This window comes from Rhipicephalus microplus, chromosome 9 (assembly GCF_043290135.1).
Source record: "Rhipicephalus microplus isolate Deutch F79 chromosome 9, USDA_Rmic, whole genome shotgun sequence".
Lineage (NCBI taxonomy): Eukaryota > Metazoa > Arthropoda > Arachnida > Ixodida > Ixodidae > Rhipicephalus > Rhipicephalus microplus.
The window spans coordinates 83,005,966-83,031,216 of record NC_134708.1 but is presented as its reverse complement, the minus strand read 5'-3'; the positions used below and the strand labels follow the sequence as shown (position 1 = coordinate 83,031,216).

The window sequence follows — 25,251 nt, the reverse complement described above, 5'->3', positions numbered from 1 at the left end:
TGATACACAGTTGCTCGAACTTACCACTGACTTGCATTTGAACATGGACAACAATCTACAAACCGAGAGCATGCCTCATCACACACGAAATTTGACCCACGGCGTCTCGTGCCCCACGCCGCCGGAGACGAGTGACATTACGATAATGTCCAAGATCGCTGAAACTTTTCATGACGTTCAGCGTCTCTCATAATCATATAGTGGTTTTGGGACGTTAAACCCCACATATCAATCAATCATGACGTTCAAGTGACGTAACATTACATGTGTACGTTATCGCATCACATAATAACTTGGTTAGAGGTGAACTTAACACGGGGGCAACAGAAAACCAGGTGATGTGCTTGTAATCTCGGAGGCAGTTTCGAGGGGTGGTGGGGCAGCGTCAAGACGTCGGCTGAGGGTAACAATTGCTGCATATCTACGAAGTGAACTGCAGCAATGAGTGTACTGGTCCGAACACAAAACAGTTTATGGGACAGCTACTTCACTGTCAAGAAAGTATGCAGCACAGGTTAACCCGATAGAGGGTAAACTTGAGGATGTTGAGACGTCTTTGGCTCTATAGAGAAAGAAGTTGATGAATAAGTGGCTGATATGGAACGAACAATACAGAACCTGGAAAGAAAACTGGCTGACCTTGAGGGCCGATATCAAAGGAATGGCCTAATCACATTCGGTATTCCAGAAAGCAGTCGAAAAACTTCAGAATCTCTCACCGAAAGCGTTGTAGACGACCTATTTCGAGTTAAACTTTGCTTGTGTTATCAGTCGAAAGAATCCACAGATTAGGAACAGAGAAATCGAACAGACCACGGCCTCGTATAACTAAACTGTTCGACCAATGCGAAAAAATGATGGTGCTCAAAAGTTGCTTCAAACTAAATCGAAGTAACGTATGTACTAGTGAAGATTTTTTAGTTGCAACCAGACAGCTAAGGACACACCTTTGGGATAATGCTGCTGGCGCGAGACGCGAAGGCAAAGTAGTGAGGCTGATTCCCGATAAAGTTAAAATAACAATGAACTGTTTGAATAGAACGAACCCGCAATGAAAATGATCCCTGTTTTCAAACACAGTAAAGCGCGTGCACACGCAAAATGACGAGGAACTCGCTACAGAAGATTGTTCTGCTGTTTGAATATAAATGCCCGCAACATCACCAACAAAAATCTATATTGTCACTAAAACATGGCTGCATTGTGACATCGGCGAATCAGAAATCACACCCGTTGTGTATAGATGGAAGGAAGGAAGGAAGGAAGGAAGGAAGGAAGGAAGGAAGGAAGGAAGGAAGGAAGGAAGGAAGGAAGGAACAAAAGGGAGAAGTCGGGGAGGTTAACCAGAAAGACATCCGGTTTGCTACCCTACACTTGGGGGAATAGGGAAGGACACAAGAAAGATGACAAAGATGGAAGAGAAGAAATTTACAGGAAAGACAGGGGCTCTCGTGGTGGTGGCGTATAGCAGTCATGTTTCGTGAATCTATAACAGCGACGAGGTTACTTAGATATAGCGGATGTAGGATCCGTCATATCTTTGGGAGAATTCCACATTCTCGTTGGGGCATTTTATCGCCCACCCAGTTCAACCATTCTTCTCTTTGAGAAGCTTGACGAGTTCTAGCGCAAACATAGCAATTGCAGAGGCGATTTATCGCTGTTCGGTGACTTTAACGACCTAGATGTAAGCTGGGTAGATGCATTCCCCGATGTGTTTTCAGCTTCCGGCGAACCTCTCGTTTATCATCGTTCTACACGGTCTAACACAACTTGTAAAGCTACCTACGCGCGTTGAACGAAACAGTGCTTCTGGGTTACTTTCTTTCTTGTCAACAACGGACTGCTTGGGCGAAAGCCTACAGTTCTTCTTTTCCGAGGAATATCGGACAATAGAACGACTTGCCTCTCAGTTCCAGTAACCTGGGAAACAAGGAAAAGATAGACAATTTTTTTTTTTGCACAGGCCAGTGAAACACCATTCACACGACTATTAACATGACCTACCCTCCATCTTGCACTCAAACCCACGAAAGTTCTGGCAAACCATATCCTCTGCAAATCAACCGCGACAAACTGTCTCTTCAGTGACGACAGCACACCACTAAAGGATGAGCAGTGCTCACATGAGTTAAACAAATTTGTCTCGCCGGCATTTACAAACAAAGATCACCTAAGTGTGCCTCGTGTTCCAGATTTAGGTTACTCGTATATGAGACCAATAGCGGTCACTGCGGATGGAGTTGCGCGTTTCATAAGTAACATTAAACTATCAACATCGGCAGGTGTAGATAATATTAACGCTAAGACATTGAAAAATACCCTACCTCTTTCTAGTGAAATGCTGTGCAGAATATTTAATCAATCATTGTGGACCAGACAACTACCTAAAGGCTGGAAGGTTTCCATGGTTATTCCAGTATTCAGAACTGGAAACAAAAAATTAATCAGACAACTACCGCCCCATTTTCCTAACTTGCATTCCCTGTAAAATGCTAGTGCCAATAATTGCATCCCACGTATACTGCCATCTGGAACCTAATAATTTCCTTTTCACTAATCAACATGGATTTCGTAAAGATCTGTCGTGTGATACGCAGTTCCTCGAACTTACTACTGACTTGCACTTTAACATGGTCAACAATCTACAAACCGATAGCATTTTTCTTGACTTTTCCAAAACATTAGACCGGGTGGCCCATTGGGCCATTGCCGGTTGTTTTCCTAATTAAGTTCCGTCGGAATGGACTCTGCCAGCTTATTTTAGATTAGAACTTTCTTTTTTTATCTCGCCAACAATCCACCATGATTATTAATTGTGTTTCTCCCCTAGCTGATGTAACATCCGGAGTCCCTCACTGAGGTGTTCTAGGCCCTTTATTCTTCCTTATTTACATTAGTGACCGGCCCAATAATATTTCCTCACTTATTAGATTAATCACCCATGACAGCACCGTTTATTAAAAAAATAACATTTGATGATCACCACATCCAGCAAAATGACATTAACCTTATAAATATGCGGTGCAAAAATGGCTGGTGGTATTGAACTCTGGAAAATGTAAACTCATTTATTTCACCCGCAAGCCTTCAAACTCTTATTTCCCCTACGTTAAAACAACACTGTCATATCTCGTGTTCAGTCATTTAAGTACCTAGGGATAAACTTAACTCCCAATATTTCATGGCGCCCCCACATTACTGCTATCTGTGCTAAAGCATCACAAACGCTTGGGTACACTCGTCGTAATCTGCGTAAATCGCCTCCGAACATTCGCAAGTTAGCGTACGTAACCTTCGTTCGCCCGCAATTAGAATTCGCGTCATCTATTTGGTCCCCTCATCAAGACTACTTATTACTAACTGAGAGCTTGTTCAAAACCATGCCACCCATTTTATTACCGGAAGTTATGAACGCAAATCAAGTATTACTAAAATAAAACTCGAACATTCGCTGCACCCTCTTTAGGTTCGCCGGTGTATTTCCCTTTTATGCCTGTTTCGTGGATATGTTCAAAACACCAGGTCACACTCCCTCCCTTTGAAAACCCTGCTGCGCATGTCTAGGCGGCTCCATAATCGGGACAGTTTAGAGCGCATCTTCGGGAATACAAGGGCGTCAAGTTGTTCTTCGCAGCCACACGCCATCTAGCTTTGGAACGATCTCCCTGGCGATATCACTTCTATCCCAAATCTCAAAGCATTTGACGACCACCTACTCGAACATTTCAAGCTTACGTAGATATTTCTCATTTATTTCTTTCTATATTTGTTATCTTACATGTTTTGTATTGTGTAACGTTGTACTATGTCACATTGTAGTATTGTAAACGCTGCTGAATTTGCTTCATTTCTCAATCACTGACTTTCCATTTGTTCGTGTTCATGTTTTACGCAAGCTCTTCCTTTGTTTAGTTTTTGTACCTAGCTGTTTCTCTTCCTTTTTTCGCACTCGTTTACATCACAGCGCACTTTTCATATTGAATAGTTTTTATTTCCTCTTTTACTGCATTTATCACATGTCATATAACATGTCACGTCACGTGTCACATATAGCATGTCATTTTACCATGTATGTCATTTTGCCATGCACACAATGCTCCGATAAGAAGTCTGTCAGGTATTGTAAATAAATAAATAAATAAATAAATAAATAAATAAATAAATAAATAAATAAATAAATGTTTTCTGGTGTGATATGCCTTTCCCGTGAATTCCAGCATTGTCGCACCGTGGTATAACGTGTACGCCTACTGGCTAAAATGGTTACTATTGGCACTGCCTTGCACAACCCAGTGACCCTTAGTACCGGTTCACTTCAACAACACGACCACCAAAAAGAAATAAATACGCCTAAAACAATTACTGGTTAAACAGTGATGCCATGTATTGTAAATTGTCGTTATCTGTGAAACCTCAGCATCACTTATGCGGTCACAAAAAAATGTCGCATCAAACTTTTAATTTCCACTCATCCGAGAGCGTCGTCCGCGAAACACGACCCGTAAACGTGTCGTAAAACTGTACTGCAACACAACTATGGCACAGCGCCAGGGAGTTGTTATCAGTGGCACGTACGGAGCGGCGACAAGGATGCCCTTGCACAACTCAAACTCACAGCCAACTTGGAAGTGTGGCAGCTTGGGCTAGCGCTCGTGTCCTTCATGTCTCTGTGTCGTCGTTTTGCTCTCGCGCTATAACTATCGTCCCAGCCGACCTTTAAGACGCATGTTCGTGCGTGCGTTGCGTCTTTATGAATATATATATATACGCATGGAAAATTGAAAATTCTCAGTAGTTGGGACGGGAGGGAGATTGCACTACTTCAACCCGTCTTACCTTGGCCGCACAAATACTGAGTAGTAACGGCAACGTTTACTGCTATAAACTTTGTATGTTTTCGTAAAGCACCATCGAAAATTATTGAAGTTGAGCTAGAGTAGTGAAAGCCGCAGTTTCTTTTCTTTACTTTTTTGTACTTCTCGTAGCTTCTTTTTTTTCTTTTATTTGCGCATCACTGCATTGTACTAGTAAACCTAGTGCACTCTAGGTCAAACCTTGGTCACCATACATCACGTAACGCTCCTGCCATCGGCATTGCAATCACATACAGTTGCCGCGCTCGGCAAGGGAAAAATGGCGGCACCTTTATGCAGGTACAAAAGGAAAAAAAGGAACACACAACAAAAATCAAGCAAAAACTGCGCCGCCCCGGGAGGGCTCGAACCTCCAACCTTTCCGTTAACAGCCGAACGTGCTGGCCGATTGCGCCACAGATACAGTTGTGCTGTACTCACACCACCGTCAGGACATTCCTCCAAAGCTATCAGCTCAAAGAAAAAAGAAGCGTAACAACGCCCCCGGGAGGGCTCGAGCCTTCAACTTTTGGGTTAACAGCCGAACGCGCTAGCCGATTGCGCCACAGATAGAGTTGAGCTGTACTCTCACCACCGTCAGAACATTCCTCCAAAGCTATCAGCTCAAAGAAAAAAGAAGCAAAACAACGCCCCCGGAAGGGCCCGAGCCTTCAACATTTTGGTTAACAGCCGAACGCGCTAGCCGATTGCGCCACAGATAGAGTTGAGCTGTACTCTCACCACCGTCAGAACATTCCTCCAAAGCTATCAGCTCAAAGAAAAAAGAAGCAAAACAACGCCCCCGGAAGGGCTCGAGCCTTCAACCTTTCGGTTAACAGCCGAACGCGCTAGCCGATTGCGCCACAGATACAGTTGTGCTGTACTCTCACCGCCGTCAGAACATTCCTCCAAAGCTATCAGCTCAAAGAAAAAAGAAGCGAAACAACGCCCCCGGGAGGGCTCGAGCCTTCAAATTTTCGGTTAACAGCCGAACGCGCTAGCCGATTGCGCCACAGTTACAGTTGTGCTGTACTCTCACCACCGTCAGAACATTCCTTCTAAGCTATCAGCTCAAAGAAAAAAGAAGCAAAACAACGCCCCCGGGAGGGCTCGAGCCTTCAACTTTTCGGTTAACAGCTGAACGCGCTAGCCGTATGCGCCACAGATAGAGTTGTGCTGTACTCTCACCACCGTCAGAACATTCCTCCAAAGCTATCAGCTCAAAGAAAAAAGAAGCAAAACAACGCCCCCGGAAGGGCCCGAGCCTTCAACATTTTGGTTAACAGCCGAACGCGCTAGCCGATTGCGCCACAGATAGAGTTGAGCTGTACTCTCACCACCGTCAGAACATTCCTCCAAAGCTATCAGCTCAAAGAAAAAAGAAGCAAAACAACGCCCCCGGAAGGGCTCGAGCCTTCAACCTTTCGGTTAACAGCCGAACGCGCTAGCCGATTGCGCCACAGATACAGTTGTGCTGTACTCTCACCGCCGTCAGAACATTCCTCCAAAGCTATCAGCTCAAAGAAAAAAGAAGCGAAACAACGCCCCCGGGAGGGCTCGAGCCTTCAAATTTTCGGTTAACAGCCGAACGCGCTAGCCGATTGCGCCACAGTTACAGTTGTGCTGTACTCTCACCACCGTCAGAACATTCCTTCTAAGCTATCAGCTCAAAGAAAAAAGAAGCGAAACAACGCCCCCGGGAGGGCTCGAGCCTTCAATTTTTCGGTTAACAGCCGAACGTGCTAGCCGATTGCGCCACAGATAGAGTTGTGCTGTGCTCTCACCACCGTCAGAACATTCCTCCAAAGCTATCAGCTCAAAGAAAAAACAAGTGAAACAACGCCCCCTGGAGGGCTCGAGCCTTCAACCTTTCGGTTAACAGCCGGACGCGCTAGCCGATTGCGCCATGGAGGCTGCGTGATTCGTTCGGCTGTGAAAACAGAAGACAATATGAAATTCAGTGTCAGTAGTAATGAATAGAGTTGTGACACTGTTGGAGCCATTTCAGTTAATCACGAGGCTGCATCCCACACAGCTGTCGTCTTATCCTCAAAATACCACTTGCACCTCGCGGTGTTATGTCCGCCGGTGCCATAGAAGGCTAGGGTAAAACGAAGCGGTCTTTCTAAGCTAGTAAAGGCATTACAGGTTTACTCTATGACTCGTAGCACAGTCGTAATCGTCCAGCTCGATCACTCAAAGCAATGAACATTATTCGCACTAATGAATGTGAAAAATACGTACCCAACCTGTTAACAATAATTAGCTGCTCTAACTTATGAAATCTACCTACCACACAATGCATAATGCAATAATGCACTGTAGTCTCAATTTCACAAGGCGTATCTTGAATAAATTTGAGCGTGGTGTGGATTTCCCTGTCGTCATCGCCATAATCACTGTCAGATTCAGCGCACTGACTGCAGGGCAAAGGCCTCTGCTATGATTTTCAAATTAACACAATTCTTTGCTTCAGGTGGCCACGTTAGACACTAAACTTCTCAATTAAAACTATATTTTTCATGTATGCGGCATCAAACGCGCTATACAAATCCTCCACTGGTTCGACGATATTTGTGTTTTCTCAGGCTCTTCTTTTTTTTTCTCACATCGCATTCTTGCGATGAATGCCACAAGTAATTGCAATGGGTGTCAAACACTTTGAAATTCGCACATTATAAACTTGCACCGTTGTCAGTTATTCGTTAATCTACCGCTCTTCCTTTTCAATATAGCCGCTTTATTCTGAGTCACAAATCTGGCTTTGTGCGATAAACAGCTCGTAAAATTTAAGAGAACACAATTCACGAACAAATTCTTACATTTCTTTGATTGATTGATTGATTGATTGATTGATTGATTGATTGATTGATTGATTGATTGATTGATTGATTGATTGATTGATTGATATGTGGGGTTTAACGTCCCAAACCCCCATATGTTTTTTAACATTTCTTGAGAAACGCAGAGTAATAGGATGAGCACAGCATGGGTTTTTACGTGGCCATTCAATCACTACACAGCTAGTTGAAATCATCCACGATTATGCTACCGCACTAAATGAAGTTGAACAGCTAGATGTCATTCGAATGTACTTTCAAAACGCGTTCGATAAAGTTTCGCACAAAAAATTACTCAATAAATTGTAATTTATTTTGAAAAATATGAAACTCATTCTGTCAATTCAAGTATACCACCAAAAAGGACAACAACTTCTTGCACCTAATGGCAGCTGCTATAATAAACTTTCTGTGGATTCCGGCGTACATCAAGGCTCAGTCCTCCGATCTCTTTTATTTCGTTTATTTCTAAATGATACAATCACCCACCTTTCTGTAAATTTAAATCTTTATGCTCATGATTGTGGATTAAACATAAAAATATTGTCTGCCGGAGATCAGATAAGGCTGAATTTTCTAATTAACAAGGTAGTTTCGTGGCGGTAAAAATGACAGACTGTTAGTAATTACAACAAAACAGTTTTTATGAAAATAAAACTAAAAAATGTTTACGTTGTCGGTATGGCACTAATAACGTCACTCTAACAGAAGATGCAAAATATAAATGCCTTGTCTTATGGATAACTAATGGTCTGACCTGGAAGAAACACGTTGACATAATTACAGGTAACTGTCTACCTCATCTGTACGTATTCTAGCACAGAGAACAATCATTTGCCCAATGTATGAATATTGTTTGATAATGAGAGATCCGTTCACTAAACGAAACAATAATCAACTCTAAAAAATTGTAAAATAAAAGTTTATGTTTTCTTTTTAGCTCCTACGGTAAAACATCAGTATTTCAGCTATTGATCGAAAGTGAACTACGATTTGTTGCGAGCGACTCGTAAGCGCAAAGTATATTTCATTTGTTCCTCTGAGGGAGCTCCACAATTTCCGCCGACATATGCTCGCAAGTGATTCGCTGTATACATGACACTCAGAAGAGCGACTTAAGTTTTAACAAAAATGACGAACACAGTCGCTTGCCAAACAGGCGCAATGCTGTGCGCTTCATTGTTTGTCTGTTTTTTTTTTTCAAAAGGGTACGGCTGTCCGAAAGCGTATTCTTGCCACCATGAAAAAGAAAGAAATAGAATAAAGAAATATTCACGGGGTGGTGAGAAAAGATATCAGCCGCCCCCGGGAAAGCTCGAACCTCCAACCTTTCGGTTAACAGCCGAACGCGCTAGCCGATTGCGCCCCGGAGGCAGGCGTGCTGCACTCTCACCACCGTCAGAATATTCCTCGAAAGCTATCAGTGCAAGAAAAAAGAAGTGAGACAACGCCCCCGGGAGGGCTCGAACCTCCAACCTTTCGGTTAACAGCCGAACGCGCTAGCCGATTGCGCCCCGGAGGCAGGCGTGCTGCACTCTCACCACCGTCAGAATATTCCTCGAAAGCTATCAAAGCAAAGAAAAAAAGAAGTGAGACAACGCCCCCGGGAGGGCTCGAACCTCCAACCTTTCGGTTAACAGCCGAACGCGCTAGCCGATTGCGCCACGGAGGCAGTCCTGCTTTTTTTTTCACCACCGTCAGAACATTCCTCGAAAGCTATCAGCGCAAAGAAAAAAGAAGTGAGACACCGCCCCCGGGAGGGCTCGAACCTCCAACCTTTCGGTTAACAGCCGAACGCTCTAGCCGATCGCGCCAAGGAGGCTGAACGTCACCTAGCGCTGGAAAAACGGAAGACAATATGAAATTCTGCCTGAGTAGTTGATGAATTGATTGATATGTGGGGTTTAACGTCCCAAAACCACTATATGATTATGAGAGACGCCGTAGTGGAGGGCTCCGGAAATTTAGACCACCTGGGGTTCTTTAACGTGCGCCCAAATCTGAGCACACGGGCCTACAACATTTCCGCCTCCATCGGAAATGCAGCCGCCGCAGCCGGGATTCGAACCCGCGTCCTGCGGGTCAGCAGCCGAGTACCTTAGCCACTAGACCACCGCGGCGGAGCGTAGTTGATGAATTCGCAATGAGAGATGCGTCAGAGTAGAAGCCCTTACGGTATTTCTCGAGGCTGCATATTAGACAGCTCGAGTTATATCTTACAAAATACCACTTGTTTTCGCTTCAATGCCGTCATTTCCTAGGTGTCACGAAAACACGAAATGTAGGGGAGATTTCTTTTAGAGAATCAATAAACTGTATATATAAGATATGAAACGTACAGCTCAATAGCCATCATTAGGCACCCATACTACAAGCGATGGGTATCATTTGCATCATATGTCAAAAATGCGTACTCGATCAACTAACCTCATATCATTGTTCGGCTTACCAAAATTAAGTTCTTCACAATGCATATTACAAATCATGAATTGTAGCCATCAGCGTATCACTTGGAATAAAACCTGAAAGTGTTGTGGACTTGTGTTGCACCGCATGTAAATTTTACATAGTACAAGTTGTAACGAGGCATCTTTTGGGTTGTAAATTATTCGTATACGCCACTCTTCTTTGTATAACTACACGCTACATTTGAAACTATAAGCCGGACTACGTGTAACATTCTCGAAAGCGCCTGAGTGTGCTGTTACAGCAGTTGTATAGCTTGCGCATTTAAAAATGCAGTCAGAGATATAGGTAAGTAGAAAAATAGCTTTGCCTTCCGTGATGCAATTTCTTCAAGGGTTCGTCACTCCCTAAACGAATGGTATGCAGACGCAAACTTTCGAAGATGAGCTCAATTAGTCATACAAATATTCCATAAATATAAATAGTGGTCTGCGCAAGTTTTAAGCTCGGTAAGTGCTAATATATTTCATTTAGACATTGAAGTCGATTTTCCCACGGTGCATCTGTTGAGATTACCACTATCGAGACGTCAGGCTAGAGTGTCAATTCTGGCGCTTCGTGCACCACTATCGCTACTTGTGATGACGTCAGGTACGAAAATATCCGAAATGGCCGCCTGTGCGTCACCGACGGAGTCGCAAAGCGGGGCGGCCGTGAAAACGTCGCGTGATCTTGCACGAGCACGAGACGAAAAGCTCACACCGTGTCGTGACGTCTGAGTTTTGTGGTAACGGCAACTAGCTTTTAAAAAGGATATTGTCATTAATTTTTCACGCTGCGCTCACATTACCAGTACACATTCGGCCCTTGGAGAACCTTTCTTTTGAAGCAAACAAAAACAAAATCGGAACGGAAAAATTTTGCTTCAGTGATCCTTAGTATCTGTTGATTTCAGCAAATCGATTACAAAAAATAAATAATAAAATGCGTGAAATATTTAATGGTTTGCCACAGTGGTGTAAGTGGCTACGCTGCGCCTCTGCTGACTAGCAGGTCGCGGGTTCGATTGCAGCCGTAGTGGTCGCATTTCAGTGGAGGAGAACTGGTCTATCGAACCCCGTGTACTGTACAATGCCTGTGGACGTTAAGGAACACCTGGTGGTCGATATTTGCAGAGCATTCCACTACATATCTGTCCCCCTCATATCCTAATTCCGGGACGTTAAACCCCTAATATTAGAATAGAATGATTAGGGTTAAACAGTGACGTGCTGCAATGTAAATGGCAATTATCTCTGAAACCTAGGCGTAACTTCTCCGGTCACATAGAAACGTCGCATCAAACTTTTAATTTTCACTCATCCGAGAGCGTCGTCTCCGAAACACGACCCATAAACGTGGCGTAAAACTGTTCTGCAACACAACTATGGCATAGCGCCAGGCAGTTGTTATCAGTGGCACGTACGGAGTGGCGACAGTGGTGCCCCTGCACAACTCAAACTCACAGCCAATTTAAAAGTGTGGCAGCTTGGGCTAGCGCTCGTGTTCTTCGTGTCCTTCTTATCTCTGTGTCGTCGTTTCGTTCTTGCGCTATAACTATCGTCACAGCCAACCTTTAAGACGCATGTTCGTGCGTGCTTGCGTGCTTTGCGTCTGTGTGAATATATATACACATAGAAAATTGAAAATTCTCAGTAGTGGGGAGGGGAGGGAGATTGCACTACTTCAACCCGTCTCACCTTGGCCACACAAATACTGAGTACTAATGGCGACGTTTACTACCATAAAACTCGTACGTTTTCGTAAAGCACCATTGGCGCGTAGTGAAATTGAATAACACGGGGTATAGAGAGCTGCAATTCTCGCTCTTTACTCTAGTTTGAATTACGTTTTTTTTTAATTGTTTACGTATAATTACGGTGCAGTTGTCATTGTAGTGCACTTTTAGTTCGCCATACATCACGTGGCAGAATCAAAAGTTGGCGTCAGTGACAGATCTAGAGAGGGGGGGGGGGGCAGCATGTGTGGTCGCCCCTCCTCCGCCCCAAAAATGTCTGTGTCAGCCCATACCCCTCACTCCAGTGCTCACAGTCCACCTCTTATGATCAATTAGGACAAATGAGTGAAGTCACTGTGAGAATATATTACCAGTGTTTATGCTATGAAGGGGTTTTTCTGATAGAAGCGAAAAAATTCGGTAGATCCCACGTACCTGCAAATCGGCGTTATGCGAAACATGCGGAGGGAAGGTGACGGTGTTGCAATTTTTTTATTGAGCGACACATCATGAAATGATGCTCAGTATATGTACAAATGCTGCACGCACAGGCATATGCTGAAGAGTTGCAGATGTTTATGTAACCAGTTGCTTGCACTTGCGCAACGATGCCAACTGGAACATGCGCATCAGCAATACCAGAAACTGATATAAAGTGCTGATGCTCGCGAGGATGCTGGCCCTGGACACTTCTACGCAAATCAACTTCAGCGCATGGCAACTACCCATAATTTACCTTAATCCACGTGACGGTTGTATCAAAGGAGTACACATGTAGTGTTTATAAAAATGGGTAGGCAGCACTGCAACCACTATGGACGTTTCACGGAGATCAGCGCCTATTTGAAAAGTAGTTCCGATACCTGGCGTAGCTCTGTGGTAAAATGTTTCATTGCCACGCAGAAGGCTTGTGTTTGATTCCAACTGGGACCCTGACATTTATCATTTTCAATCATCGGTTTAACGCTACCGATGTCGAGTATTTCTTAACAATCGCACGTTAAAGTAGCCCGTGTGTGTTCTCGTCGTTCCTGGGTAGATGCTAATTGTCACTCACCTGTGGCACATACCCGCATACCAGTGCCACATACCTGCCCGTGAGTATGTGCCACTCTCTAGCGAGAAGTGTTTGACGACGTACGCAACGGCATTGTGACATTATTCATCTCTTGACCAGGGCGTCATATTCATCAAACGATCTTAACTCCCACGCTAATTTTGGTTCACGCTAAGCTAAGATGCTGACCACGAGAGCACCCAAACGTAAGCGGCTAGATAGATAGATAGATAGATAGATAGATAGATAGATAGATAGATAGATAGATAGATAGATAGATAGATAGATAGATAGATAGATAGATAGATAGATAGATAGATAGATAGATAGATAGATAGATAGATAGATAGATAGATAGATAAATAAATAGATAGATAGATAGATAGATAGATAGATAGATAGATAGATAGATAGATAAATAGATAGATAAATAGATAGATAGATAAATAGATAGATAGATAGATAGATAGATAGATAGATAGATAGATAGATAGATAGATAGATAGATAGATAGATAGATAGATAGATAGATAGATAGATAGATAGATAGATAGATAGATAGATAGATAGATAGATAGATAGATAGATAGATAGATAGATAGATAGATAGATAGATAGATAGACAGACAGACAGATAGATAGATAGATAGATAGATAGACAGACAGACAGACAGACAGACAGACAGACAGACAGACAGACAGACAGACAGACAGACAGACAGACAGACAGACAGACAGATAGATAGATAGATAGATAGATAGATAGACAGACAGACAGACAGACAGACAGACAGACAGACAGACAGACAGACAGACAGACAGACAGACAGACAGACAGACAGACAGACAGACAGACAGACAGATAGATAGATAGATAGATAGATAGATAGATAGATAGATAGATAGATAGATAGATAGATAGATAGATAGATAGATAGATAGATAGATAGATAGATAGATAGATAGATAGATAGATAGATAGATAGATAGATAGATAGATAGATAGATAGATAGATAGATAGATAGATAGATAGATAGATAGATACGCTCAAAGTCGCCGAAGTCATAAATGTCGTCACCCTTTCAGGTGTCACCTTAAGCAACCGCCTCCCACCCCCCACCCCTACCATAAAATGAGTAGCTGAATCCATGCCTGGCCGGCGTTGTATCCAGGCTTAGCTGTCGTGCTCGGCAAGAGCAAGATGGCAGCACCTTTCTCGAATACAGGTACCATACAGAAAGAAAATATTAAAAAGGTAACGAAAAAAAGAGACCCTGTGAGATAAAAAAAATTGCGCCGCCCCCGGGAGGGCTCGAACCTCCAACCTTTCGGTTAACAGCCGAACGCGCTAGCCGATTGCGCCACGGAGGCACTTGTACTGTACTCTCACCATCCTCAGAACATTTCTCGAAAGCTATCAGCGCAAAGAAAAAAGAAGTGAGACAACGCCCCCGGGAGGGCTCGAACCTCCAACCTTTCGGTTAACAGCCGAACGCTCTAGCCGATCGCGCCAAGGAGGCAGTCGTGCTTTTTTTTTCACCACCGTCAGAACATTCCTCGAAAGCTATCAGCGCAAAGAAAAAAAGAAGTGAGACACCGCCCCCGGGAGGGCTCGAACCTCCAACCTTTCGGTTAACAGCCGAACGCGCTAGCCGATCGCGCCACTGAGGCTTTTTTTTTCTTTATTGCCTGTTTTCGGCTCACGTAAACAATACACATGTTAACTGATAATTACACAACACAATCCAAAACATTGTAAAAACCGTGGCTCAAACGATGTGGCCACGCATCTGTTAAAATGTTTTTATCGTCGATAGTAATTCGACGCGCGGCAGCCATTCTGGGGGGAATTCCTGCAACTTTTGTTCATCCACAAAATTTCTTATATACTCTTTGAAGTACTGGGTGGGTGCTCGTGCATCTACATCAAAGTGCATGGCTGCCATCCTGGATTTCCAAATGCTATGAAGAGCCATAAGCATTATCATATCATATGGGGTACCATCGTCACTTTGTATTTGCAAATAGCGGATGCCATATGCATCAATGGGGAAGTCTTTTTTGATCGTGCGCTGGAGCACGTCCCAAAGAAAGATAGCATCCCAGCAGTCAATGAATACATGCTCAATTGTCTCCTCCTTTCTGCATATTATGCAATGCGTGCCCCAATGAACGTAGAACCCCTTTGCAGCCATCCAGGTTTTGACGGTCAGCGTACCGGTATGTAATTTAAAAAAGAAATTCTTAGCACCTGGCGATATTTTCATCGCCTTGACGCGCTTTAGTACAGTGTGGCCATGGCATACATTGTAAAGGGACCGATACAAAGGCACTGGTAAAAACACATCACATAGGTCCTTGTACAACCTTCTTCGTCGGACTTGACTCAAGTATTCAAGTGAAAACCGCACCGACAGAAACCTACAAGAAAGTACAACTTCGCGGAGAAAGCCATAAACACCACCAGGTACGCTGCAGGTTGATACAACCATGTTAGGCAAGTGTTGCCCCAGGCGAAGTTGACAGACAGTGCGAAGGAATGGGTTGTCGACGTCTCTAAAGAAACAAAATCGATTGACTACCTGTCTTAAAAACAAATGCGACAAGCCGAGTCCTCCATTTCGCACTCGAAGAAATAAATTGGTCCGACTCGATCTTTCCCAAGACGATTCCCACACAAAGACAGCGAACACACGGTGAAATTTTTGGATGTTTACCCTTGAACAATGTAAGACTTGTAAGATATACCAAATTTTACTCACTAAGAATATGTTGCAAATTGTGGCTTTAGAAAACATAGACCAATTCCAGCCATTCCACTTGTTCACTCTTTCCCGCAGGTTATCCACTTGGCTCCTCCAGTACGAGTCGCTGTCTTTGTAGCATTCGAGGGGACACCCAAGTATTTCACCGGTGTCGTAACAAACCTTATGCTGGCAAAACTGTCTGGGGTTTCTGCCCAGTCACCGTGCCAAAAGCCAAGGCATTTTCCCCAGTTTACAGCGCTGCCACTTGCAGCACAGAAGTTAGTAACGCATTTGACAGCATCTGCTATGCTCTCAGAGTCCGCGCAAAAAATGGCAATATCGTCCGCATAAGCCAACAGTCGGACTTCAACCTCGTGCAGCTTAAACCCACGGACACAGTCATTCTCTATGACACTCAAACAAAAGGACTCTATGTACAAACAAAACAATAGTGGTGAGAGAGGACAACCCTGACGGACCGAACGCCTGACTGGGATGCGCTTCCCCACCACCTTGTTAACGATTAGCCGCGTTGAGCAGTCTCGGTACGCCATGACAACCCCCTCTTTGATTATTTTCCCTAAATTCACATAATCTAGGATGCACAGCAGAATTTCATGAGGCACCCTGTCAAAAGCCTTCTCGAGGTCGATTTGCAGCATTGCGACTCGCGCACCTATAGCGTCGCAACATTCGAGGATGCTCCGGGCTGCGTGTATATTCGTGAGGATAGTTCGACCTTTAATGCCGCACGTCTGATGCGGCCCCACGAGCTCCGTAATGACTGTTTGCAACCTTTTAGCTAAGATTTTCATGAATATCTTGTAATCTCCATTAGTGAGGCAGATTGGGCGGTAAGAATTTACTCTGCGCAGTGCAACGGGGTCTTCCGATTTTGGTATAAGAACAGTGTGAGATGATGAAAAGGACGGGGGTAATATTTTCAGCTCGAATGCCTCATTATAAACGTCGGCTAAGACTGGTGTTATTTCAAACTTGAAACCCTTATAAAAGGCGGAAGTCAGGCCATCAGGGCCAGGCGATTTCCCGGGATGCATACTTTCAATAGCACTGTTAACTTCCTCTTCCGAAATGGGTTCCTCCAATATTTCTTTTGTATTATTGTCAAGCTTCGGCATCAGCGGTAAAAAATCTTTTTTAAAACGATCGACATCAACTGAGCTGGCGGCGAATAAACCATTGAAGTGCTCAAAGAAAGCACGCTCGATAACATCTGCGTCATCGCTGACTTCACCCTCGTGTTCAATTTCTGTTATCTGATTACGACGCGCATGCCACTTTTCTGAGCCCAACGCCCTTTTTGACGGTGCTTCTGCCGTTATCAGTCGCTCGGCTCTTGCCCGAACCATAGCACCGCGGTATCTTTCGACATCGAACCGCTCAATTTTACTTTTCAACGCGCGAATATCTTCAAGAAACATGCCGGGCATTCTACATTCTTCGAGGAGCAATTTTTCCAGGTTTCTGCGCATGAGCTTTTCTTCTGCTCCTTTTTCTCTGCTTATAGCGCTCGAGCGTTCCAAAGCCTTCAATTTAACGACCTGCTTGAAGTTCTCCCATTTTTCTCTAAACGTGTTTTTACTGCGAACTTTCATTTTTTCAACTTCCGTCATTACTTCCTCCATAAATTTTTCATCACTCAACAGATTCGAATTCAATTTCCATAGTTGCCACTCGAAGGCCCTTTTCGTTTCTTTCGTGCTAGCTACTACAAAGCTAACCAAGCAGGGGTCACTAAATGAAACGGCGTTAACACAGTATGCCTTGCAAAGCGGCACCAATTCTACACTCACGTACGCCCTATCTAGTCGGGCATGGCTGGCTGCCTGAAAGTGGGTGTACTGCGTAGTCCGGCCACCACCGAGACATTCGGCCACATCCTCCAAACCATGTTCTCTTACTGTATCGCTTAAGACAGCCGTACCTGCATCCCTGTAATGTCGTTCGCTAGTTTTGTCTTTGGCTGAAAGGACGCAGTTGAAATCGCCAATAATGATTAGGAGCCTATTACATTTGGTATACTGCTTTAGTTGTTCGAAAATTATGCGTCTTTCGTCAGTGACAGTCGGTGCGTACAAGCATATTACGCGCCATTCCAATCCCGAAAACAAAAGATCACAAACAATGAGCCGACCAGACGGACATGACGTTGAGGCTTCTACTTTAGCACCCAGACTCTGTCTGACGAACAAAACGCAACCAGAAGAAGTCCCTATGGCATGGCTAACTATAACAGAATACCGCGGCAAGAATTGGCGCACCATGCCCCCAGTTTCATCGTCGCCATGGACTTTAGTCTCTTGGACTGCCAGTATGTCAAGGTCGAGGTCACTTACTAGCCGATAAAGCTGACATTGTTTTCTCCGTGAGGCCAGGCCACGCACATTTAAAGTGGCCACATGGATTGAATTTTCTATTCGCACCATTGTAAGGCTACGAAAAACCCAGGGGCATGGCGCTTACCTTACAACTGCAATTCCTTCCTGAACGCCTTGTCTCAGTACAGTCCTTAAGTTGGCGAAGGCGGCGTTTCCGCCGTCTTGCGCTCCGACGAAATGTTTGGCCGTGGCCGGATGAGAGGCCGCCGAGCGGGAGTCGTTTTGGCGGGTGGTTCGTCCGGGGAGGCAGCAGTGGTGCCCTTGTCTTTTTTCCCTTCGTCACGGGGACGCTTCCCCGTCACAGTGCCACTGTCGCTTTCAATCCCAGTCATCTGTTCAGCCTCGGAGGGAGTCTCGTCTGCTGAGCCAAGACACGTGTCGCCGGTGCTGCTTGCATCCACCTTTTCACTGCTTTCTCCTACGCCTTCGTATGGAAGCCCGGCGTCGGGCTTACCTGGTGCTTCACACACGGATTGCGCCACGGAGGCAGGCGTGCTGTACTCTCACCACCTTCAGAACATTCCTCGAAAGCTATCAGAGCAAAGAAAAAAAAAGTGAGACAACGCCCCCGGGAGGGCTCGAACCTCCAACCTTTCGGTTAACAGCCGAACGCGCTAGCCGATTGCGCCACGGAGGCAGGCGTGCAGTACTCTCACCACCGTCAGAACCTTCCTCGAAAGCTATCAGAGCAAAGAAAAAAGAAGTGAGACAACGCCCCCGGGAGGGCTCGAACCTCCAACCTTTCGGTTAACAGCCGAACGCGCTAGCCGACTGCGCCCCGGAGGCAGGCGTGCTGCACTCTCACCACCGTCAGAATATTCCTCGAAAGCTATCAGAGCAAAGAAAAAAAGAAGTGAGACAACGCCCCCGGGAGGGCTCGAACCTCCAACCTTTCGGTTAACAGCCGAACTCGCTAGCCGATTGCGCCACGGAGGCAGGCGTGCTGTACTCTCACCGCCATCAGAACCTTCCTCGAAAGCTATCAGAGCAAAGAAAAAAGAAGTGAGACAACGCCCCCGGGAGGGCTCGAACCTCCAACCTTTCGGTTAACAGCCGAACTCGCTAGCCGATTGCGCCACGGAGGCAGGCGTGCTGTACTCTCACCGCCATCAGAACCTTCCTCGAAAGCTATCAGAGCAAAGAAAAAAAGAAGTGAGACAACGCCCCCGGGAGGGCTCGAACCTCCAACCTTTCGGTTAACAGCCGAACTCGCTAGCCGATTGCGCCACGGAGGCAGGCGTGCTGTACTCTCACCGCCATCAGAACCTTCCTCGAAAGCTATCAGAGCAAAGAAAAAAAGAAGTGAGACAACGCCCCCGGGAGGGCTCGAACCTCCAACCTTTCGGTTAACAGCCGAACTCGCTAGCCGATTGCGCCACGGAGGCAGGCGTGCTGTACTCTCACCGCCATCAGAACCTTCCTCGAAAGCTATCAGAGCAAAGAAAAAAGAAGTGAGACAACGCCCCCGGGAGGGCTCGAACCTCCAACCTTTCGGTTAACAGCCGAACGCGCTAGCATTTGCGCCACGGAGGCAGGCGTGCTGTACTCTCACCACCGTCAGAACATTCCTCGAAAGCTATCAGCTCAAAGAAAAAAGAAGTGAGACAACGCCCCCGGGAGGGCTTGAACCTCCAACCTTACGGTTAACAGCCGAACGCGCTAGCCGATTGCGCCCCGGAGGCAGGCGTGCAGTACTCTCACCACCGTCAGAACCTTCCTCGAAAGCTATCAGAGCAAAGAAAAAAGAAGTGAGACAACGCCCCCGGGAGGGCTCGAACCTCCAACCTTTCGGTTAACAGCCGAACGCGCTAGCCGATTGCGCCACGGAGGCAGTCGTGCAGTACTCTCACCACCGTCAGAACATTCCTCGAAAGCTATCAGCTCAAAGAAAAAAGAAGTGAGACAACGCCCCCGGGAGGGCTTGAACCTCCAACCTTACGGTTAACAGCCGAACGCGCTAGCCGATTGCGCCCCGGAGGCAGGCGTGCAGTACTCTCACCACCGTCAGAACCTTCCTCGAAAGCTATCAGCTCAAAGAAAAAAGAAGTGAGACAACGCCCCCGGGAGGGCTCGAACCTCCAACCTTTCGGTTAACAGCCGAACTCGCTAGCCGATTGCGCCACGGAGGCAGTCGTGCAGTACTCTCACAACCGTCAGAACCTTCCTCGAAAGCTATCAGAGCAAAGAAAAAAGAAGTGAGACAACGCCCCCGGGAGGGCTCGAACCTCCAACCTTTCGGTTAACAGCCAAACGCGCTAGCATTTGCACCCCGGAGGCAGGCGTGCTGCACTCTCACCACCGTCAGAACATTCCTCGAAAGCTATCAGAGCAAAGAAAAAAGAAGTGAGACAACGCCCCCGGGAGGGCTCGAACCTCCAACCTTTCGGTTAACAGCCGAACGCGCTAGCCGATTGCGCCCCGGAGGCAGGCGTGCAGTACTCTCACCACCGTCAGAACCTTCCTCGAAAGCTATCAGAGCAAAGAAAAAAGAAGTGAGACAACGCCCCGGGAGGGCTCGAACCTCCAACCTTTCGGTTAACAGCCGAACTCGCTAGCCGATTGCGCCACGGAGGCAGGCGTGCTGTACTCTCACCACCGTCAGAACATTCCTCGAAAGCTATCAGAGCAAAGAAAAAAGAAGTGAGACAACGCCCCCGGGAGGGCTCGAACCTCCAACCTTTCGATTAACAGCCGAACGCGCTAGCCGATTGCGCCACGGAGGCAGGCGTGCTGTACTCTCACCACCGTCAGAACATTCCTCGAAAGCTATCAGAGCAAAGAAAAAAGAAGTGAGACAACGCCCCCGGGAGGGCTCGAACTTCCGACCTTTCGGTTAACAGCTGAACGCGCTAGCATTTGCGCCACGGAGGCAGGCGTGCTGTACTCTCACCACCGTCAGAACATTCCTCGAAAGCTATCAGCTCAAAGAAAAAAGAAGTGAGACAACGCCCCCGGGAGGGCTTGAACCTCCAACCTTTCGGTTAACAGCCGAACACGCTAGCCGATTGCGCCACGGAGGCAGGCGTGCTGTACTCTCACCACCGTCAGAACATTCCTCGAAAGCTATCAGCTCAAAGAAAGAAGAAGTGAGACAACGCCCCCGGGAGGGCTCGAACCTCCAACCTTTCGGTTAACAGCCGAACGCGCTAGTCGATTGCGCCACGGAGGCAGGCGTGCTGTACTCTCACCACCGTCAGAACATTCCTCGAAAGCTATCAGAGCAATGAAAAAAGAAGTGAGACAACGCCCCCGGGAGGGCTCGAACCTCCAACCTTTCGGTTAACAGCCGAACGCGCTACCCGATTGCGCCATGGAGGCTTTTTTTTTATTACCGGTTTCGCACAAGGTGCACACATCAATATAAGTCACTGTAAACAGTAACATACAAACAGAAGTTATGACTAAAAAAGCCGCGGAACTATTAGTGATTACAGTGCTAAAATTCCTTCAGGTTCACCAGAAGTTCGACCCTGGAGAGCCATTCCGGAACAAAATCTTGTTGTTTGAGTATATCAATGTACTGAGCAATGCTTTCGCGGAACAGCATACGGGCCGGACGCCTGTCAGGGTCACAGTAGTAACCGGCCATTCTTGCCCGCCATAGACAATGGAGGCCAAGCAGCATTATAAGATCGAAAGGCAGTCTCTCCTCTTTTTCTACTGTTAAAAACCTGATACCCAGTAAATGTAAGGGAAGTTCCTTTTTTAGAGTTCTCTGTAAAACATCCCAGAAGTATACCCCTTCCCAACAATGCAGAAAAACGTGATCTATTGTCTCCGGCTTTCGGCAGATCAAACAGTGCGAACCCCATGGCATATAAAATCCCCTATCTTCTAAAAAAAGTTTTAGCCGGCGGTGTTCCGGAGTGTAATTTAAAGAAAAAGCTTTTTGCACCAGGCTGAATTTGCATTTTCTTAACACGCTTAAGAACATCATTGCCTTCTCCCCCGCTATTTATTAACCTATACATAGGAACTGGAAAAATCATGCCGCATATGTCTTTATGTAATTTCTTTCGCCCGACCGAAGAAAGGTATTCATTGGGAAACCGAACTGACAAGAACCGGACACTGTCTGCAACTTCCTTAAAGAAACCTGCGTAGCTCCCGGCATGCTTGCGGGGCTAACCACAAAGTTAGGCAGAACACGACAAAGGCGTAACTGACATACCGTTCTTAAGAAGGGGTGTTGAACATCTCGAAAGAAAATAAAACGATTAACTAGTTGTCGCACGAGCAGATGCGACAGGCTTAGTCCCCCCTGTTTTACTCTTCGGAACAGATTTGTCCTACTACATTTTTCCCAAGTAGACCCCCATATAAACACAGCAAATATCCTATGCAGCTTTTGCACATGCACCCGTGAGCAACACAAAACCTGCATCACATACCATAATTTGCTCATTAAAAATATGTTGCATACTGTGGCTCTGGCGAACATTGAGAGACAGTTGCCATTCCACTGCACTGTCCTTTCGCGCGTTTCTTTTATTTGTTCAGTCCAGTAATCGTTGGTGTCCTTGTAGTGCTGGAAAGGCACGCCTAGATATTTTACTGGAGTATAAAACCAGTGAACGTTAGCATAGGTATCTGGGGTTGATGTCCAGTCACCGTGCCACAACCCCAGACACTTCCCCCAATTAACCCGACTTCCTGTAATTTCTCCAAAAATTTTAACAACGGCAACTGTCTCTGGTACACTCTCTTTGGTGGTGCAACACACTGCTACATCATCAGCGTATGCCAAAACCTTTACCTCGGCGTCAAGCAGTCTGAAACCACGGATGGACTCGTTTTCTATTATGGCCAAGCATAAGCTCTCTATGTACAATGCGAACAAGAGTGGACTTGCCGGACATCCCTGGCGTACAGAACGTTCCAGCCTAATGGGAGACCCCGGGATCTTGTTAATAATTAGTCGTGTAGTAGAGTTTTTATACGCCAAAACTATGCCCTCTGTAATCACTGATCCGACATTGACATGTTCAAGTATGGAAAATAACACATCTTGCGGAACACAGTCAAAAGCCTTTTCTAAATCAAGCTGGAGGATCGCAACATGAGAATTAAAAGCATCGCAACTCTCAAGGACACATCGCATTGTGTTCATCAATATTGAGCGCCCCTTGATGCCACACGTTTGGTTCTCCCCAACTATTCCAGTGATTACGGACTGCAATCTACCTGCCATTACTTTCATGAGTATTTTGTAGTCAGTGTTGGTTAGCGAAATGGGCCTATATGAGGAAACTAGTTTTAATTTTGCTTTTTCATCCGTCTTAGGTATTAGAATAGTGTGCGTCTCGGCAAATGAAGGTGGTAACTCTTTGATTGCGTAGGCTTCCTTGAACACAGCTTGTAACACTGGTGAAACTTCTGTTTTAAAAGCTTTCTACCACATCGCAGCGAGACCGTCAGGCCCCGGCGACTTCCCAGCGGCGAGACTATCTATTGCATATTCAATTTCAGAAACGGTTATAGGCCTCTCTAACGCTTCTTTCGTTTCGAGGGATAATTGCGGCACCCGGCTCAAGAAAGTGTCCTTGAACTTCGTAACATCTACTAATGCGGCTGCGAAGAGACCCTTGTAATACCGAAAGAAAGCTTCAGCGATAGTGCTGTTAGTATTTAGCAGAATTCCATTTTCCTCTATTTCGTCGATGTGATTACGACGCGCTCGTGATTTCTCAATTCCAAGTGCGCGCTTGGTGGGAGTCTCCCCCATAGCCCACGCCTTTGCTCTCGCTCGAATGAGGGCTCCTCTGTAGCGTTCCTGCTCTACTAGCTCGATTTGTCGTTTCACCGTTCGAATATCTTCTTTATATGCACCGGGCTCCTTGCTTTCTAATGCTATCAATTTCTTAAGTGTTGTTCTGAGTTCATTTTCTTTCATTCTTTTTGACATTTTAGAGTAGTAGATCTCGATATGGCTTTAACTTTAACGCTTTGCTTCAAAAGCTCCCATTCCTCGCCAACATTACAGGCTCCAATCACTTTAATGTTCTTAATTCCTTCAATAACAAAATTATTAAAAATGTCATCCTGAAGTAGTTTAGCGTTAAACTTCCATAAGTCCCAAGTAAATTTGTTTTCTTTTTGTTTAAGTCCCACGTTGCATTGTACAAGACAATGGTCAGAGAAAGAGACAGGTAAGACTGTGTAACTATTGCTTTTAGCTAGCGTCTCCCCTGCCATGTATATCCTATCAAGACGTGCGTGACTGGTTCCCTGAAAATGCGTAAATCGAACTTCGCGACCTGCTTCGAGGCACTCCGCAACTTCATCCAGGTCGGATTCATTCAGCAAGTCATAGAGCACTTCAACACTTCTGTCTCGCACATCGCGGTTATTAATTCTATCTTTCGCGCTCAATACACAATTGAAATCCCCCAATAAAACAAGCTTTTTTGGTGTCCGTAAATGTTGCTTAATTAACGAAAAGAAAGTTTCTCGGTCTGCCTCCACGTTCGGCGCATAGACACAAATGACGCGCCATTCAATTTCGCTAGTACTAAAATCACAAGTCACTGTTCTACCAGAGTCACAAGAAAAGTGACTTTTAACAATCAATCCCGGAATCTTTTTAACAAAAAGAACACAACCGGCCGAAGTTCCGTTTGCGTGACTAACTCTGGCATAATATTTAGACGTAAACCGCAGCATCATGCTCCGGGTCTCCTCCTCACCTTCCACTTTTGTCTCCTGCACGGCTAACACGTCAATATCTTGGTCAATTAACAGGCGATACACTTTGCTTTTTCTTGGAGGCCAAACCTCGGACATTTAAGGTTGCAAAGCTCAATGCCCAGTGACTAGCCATCGTTACTTGCAAAAGAAAGGAGGGAGGAGGCCCGGAGCATGGTGCTTACCGTGTACGTCTAGCTCCCTGATAGACGTCTTCGGGGCCATCCGGTGGTCCGGCATCAGTTAGCTGCGGGTCCCTTGGAGTGCCAACCGGTTGGTCCACAGGTAGATTGGACCTCGCTCTGAGGCCCGAGTGCCGCCCCGGTGTCGCCTTCGCTGGTGGTCCCTCAACTTTGCCCTCGTGAGCAGTGCCCGCAGATTGCTCCAGCGAACGCTTGACCGCCGAGCTCATGTTGATCCCGCGGGTCGTTCCATGCGCTGGCATGTCGCGTCCTCTCGCCGCTTGCGTCGACATGTCCACCAA

The 25,251-nt window shown here is 45.8% G+C and overlaps 21 non-coding genes across 21 annotated transcripts; all 21 read right to left on the bottom strand.

The window, feature by feature from the left end:
- Positions 1–9,144: 9,144 nt before the first annotated feature.
- On the bottom strand, positions 9,145–9,218 carry TRNAN-GUU (transfer RNA asparagine (anticodon GUU)). The gene has a single exon. It is a non-coding gene; the product is annotated as a tRNA-Asn (tRNA).
- Positions 9,219–9,294: 76 nt separating this feature from the next.
- TRNAN-GUU (transfer RNA asparagine (anticodon GUU)) lies at positions 9,295–9,368 on the bottom strand. Its single transcript has one exon. It is a non-coding gene; the product is annotated as a tRNA-Asn (tRNA).
- A 4,866-nt stretch (positions 9,369–14,234) lies between these two features.
- On the bottom strand, positions 14,235–14,308 carry TRNAN-GUU (transfer RNA asparagine (anticodon GUU)). The gene has a single exon. It is a non-coding gene; the product is annotated as a tRNA-Asn (tRNA).
- Positions 14,309–14,534: 226 nt separating this feature from the next.
- On the bottom strand, positions 14,535–14,608 carry TRNAN-GUU (transfer RNA asparagine (anticodon GUU)). The gene has a single exon. It is a non-coding gene; the product is annotated as a tRNA-Asn (tRNA).
- A 4,038-nt stretch (positions 14,609–18,646) lies between these two features.
- On the bottom strand, positions 18,647–18,720 carry TRNAN-GUU (transfer RNA asparagine (anticodon GUU)). Its single transcript has one exon. It is a non-coding gene; the product is annotated as a tRNA-Asn (tRNA).
- Positions 18,721–18,795: 75 nt separating this feature from the next.
- On the bottom strand, positions 18,796–18,869 carry TRNAN-GUU (transfer RNA asparagine (anticodon GUU)). Its single transcript has one exon. It is a non-coding gene; the product is annotated as a tRNA-Asn (tRNA).
- Positions 18,870–18,945: 76 nt separating this feature from the next.
- On the bottom strand, positions 18,946–19,019 carry TRNAN-GUU (transfer RNA asparagine (anticodon GUU)). The gene has a single exon. It is a non-coding gene; the product is annotated as a tRNA-Asn (tRNA).
- A 75-nt stretch (positions 19,020–19,094) lies between these two features.
- Positions 19,095–19,168, bottom strand: TRNAN-GUU (transfer RNA asparagine (anticodon GUU)). The gene has a single exon. It is a non-coding gene; the product is annotated as a tRNA-Asn (tRNA).
- Positions 19,169–19,244: 76 nt separating this feature from the next.
- On the bottom strand, positions 19,245–19,318 carry TRNAN-GUU (transfer RNA asparagine (anticodon GUU)). Its single transcript has one exon. It is a non-coding gene; the product is annotated as a tRNA-Asn (tRNA).
- Positions 19,319–19,394: 76 nt separating this feature from the next.
- On the bottom strand, positions 19,395–19,468 carry TRNAN-GUU (transfer RNA asparagine (anticodon GUU)). The gene has a single exon. It is a non-coding gene; the product is annotated as a tRNA-Asn (tRNA).
- Positions 19,469–19,543: 75 nt separating this feature from the next.
- TRNAN-GUU (transfer RNA asparagine (anticodon GUU)) lies at positions 19,544–19,616 on the bottom strand. The gene has a single exon. It is a non-coding gene; the product is annotated as a tRNA-Asn (tRNA).
- Positions 19,617–19,691: 75 nt separating this feature from the next.
- Positions 19,692–19,765, bottom strand: TRNAN-GUU (transfer RNA asparagine (anticodon GUU)). The gene has a single exon. It is a non-coding gene; the product is annotated as a tRNA-Asn (tRNA).
- Positions 19,766–19,840: 75 nt separating this feature from the next.
- TRNAN-GUU (transfer RNA asparagine (anticodon GUU)) lies at positions 19,841–19,914 on the bottom strand. Its single transcript has one exon. It is a non-coding gene; the product is annotated as a tRNA-Asn (tRNA).
- A 75-nt stretch (positions 19,915–19,989) lies between these two features.
- On the bottom strand, positions 19,990–20,063 carry TRNAN-GUU (transfer RNA asparagine (anticodon GUU)). Its single transcript has one exon. It is a non-coding gene; the product is annotated as a tRNA-Asn (tRNA).
- Positions 20,064–20,138: 75 nt separating this feature from the next.
- TRNAN-GUU (transfer RNA asparagine (anticodon GUU)) lies at positions 20,139–20,212 on the bottom strand. Its single transcript has one exon. It is a non-coding gene; the product is annotated as a tRNA-Asn (tRNA).
- Positions 20,213–20,435: 223 nt separating this feature from the next.
- Positions 20,436–20,509, bottom strand: TRNAN-GUU (transfer RNA asparagine (anticodon GUU)). The gene has a single exon. It is a non-coding gene; the product is annotated as a tRNA-Asn (tRNA).
- A 223-nt stretch (positions 20,510–20,732) lies between these two features.
- On the bottom strand, positions 20,733–20,806 carry TRNAN-GUU (transfer RNA asparagine (anticodon GUU)). The gene has a single exon. It is a non-coding gene; the product is annotated as a tRNA-Asn (tRNA).
- A 75-nt stretch (positions 20,807–20,881) lies between these two features.
- On the bottom strand, positions 20,882–20,954 carry TRNAN-GUU (transfer RNA asparagine (anticodon GUU)). Its single transcript has one exon. It is a non-coding gene; the product is annotated as a tRNA-Asn (tRNA).
- A 75-nt stretch (positions 20,955–21,029) lies between these two features.
- TRNAN-GUU (transfer RNA asparagine (anticodon GUU)) lies at positions 21,030–21,103 on the bottom strand. The gene has a single exon. It is a non-coding gene; the product is annotated as a tRNA-Asn (tRNA).
- Positions 21,104–21,178: 75 nt separating this feature from the next.
- On the bottom strand, positions 21,179–21,252 carry TRNAN-GUU (transfer RNA asparagine (anticodon GUU)). The gene has a single exon. It is a non-coding gene; the product is annotated as a tRNA-Asn (tRNA).
- Positions 21,253–21,327: 75 nt separating this feature from the next.
- Positions 21,328–21,401, bottom strand: TRNAN-GUU (transfer RNA asparagine (anticodon GUU)). The gene has a single exon. It is a non-coding gene; the product is annotated as a tRNA-Asn (tRNA).
- Between the last annotated feature and the right edge of the window lie 3,850 nt (positions 21,402–25,251).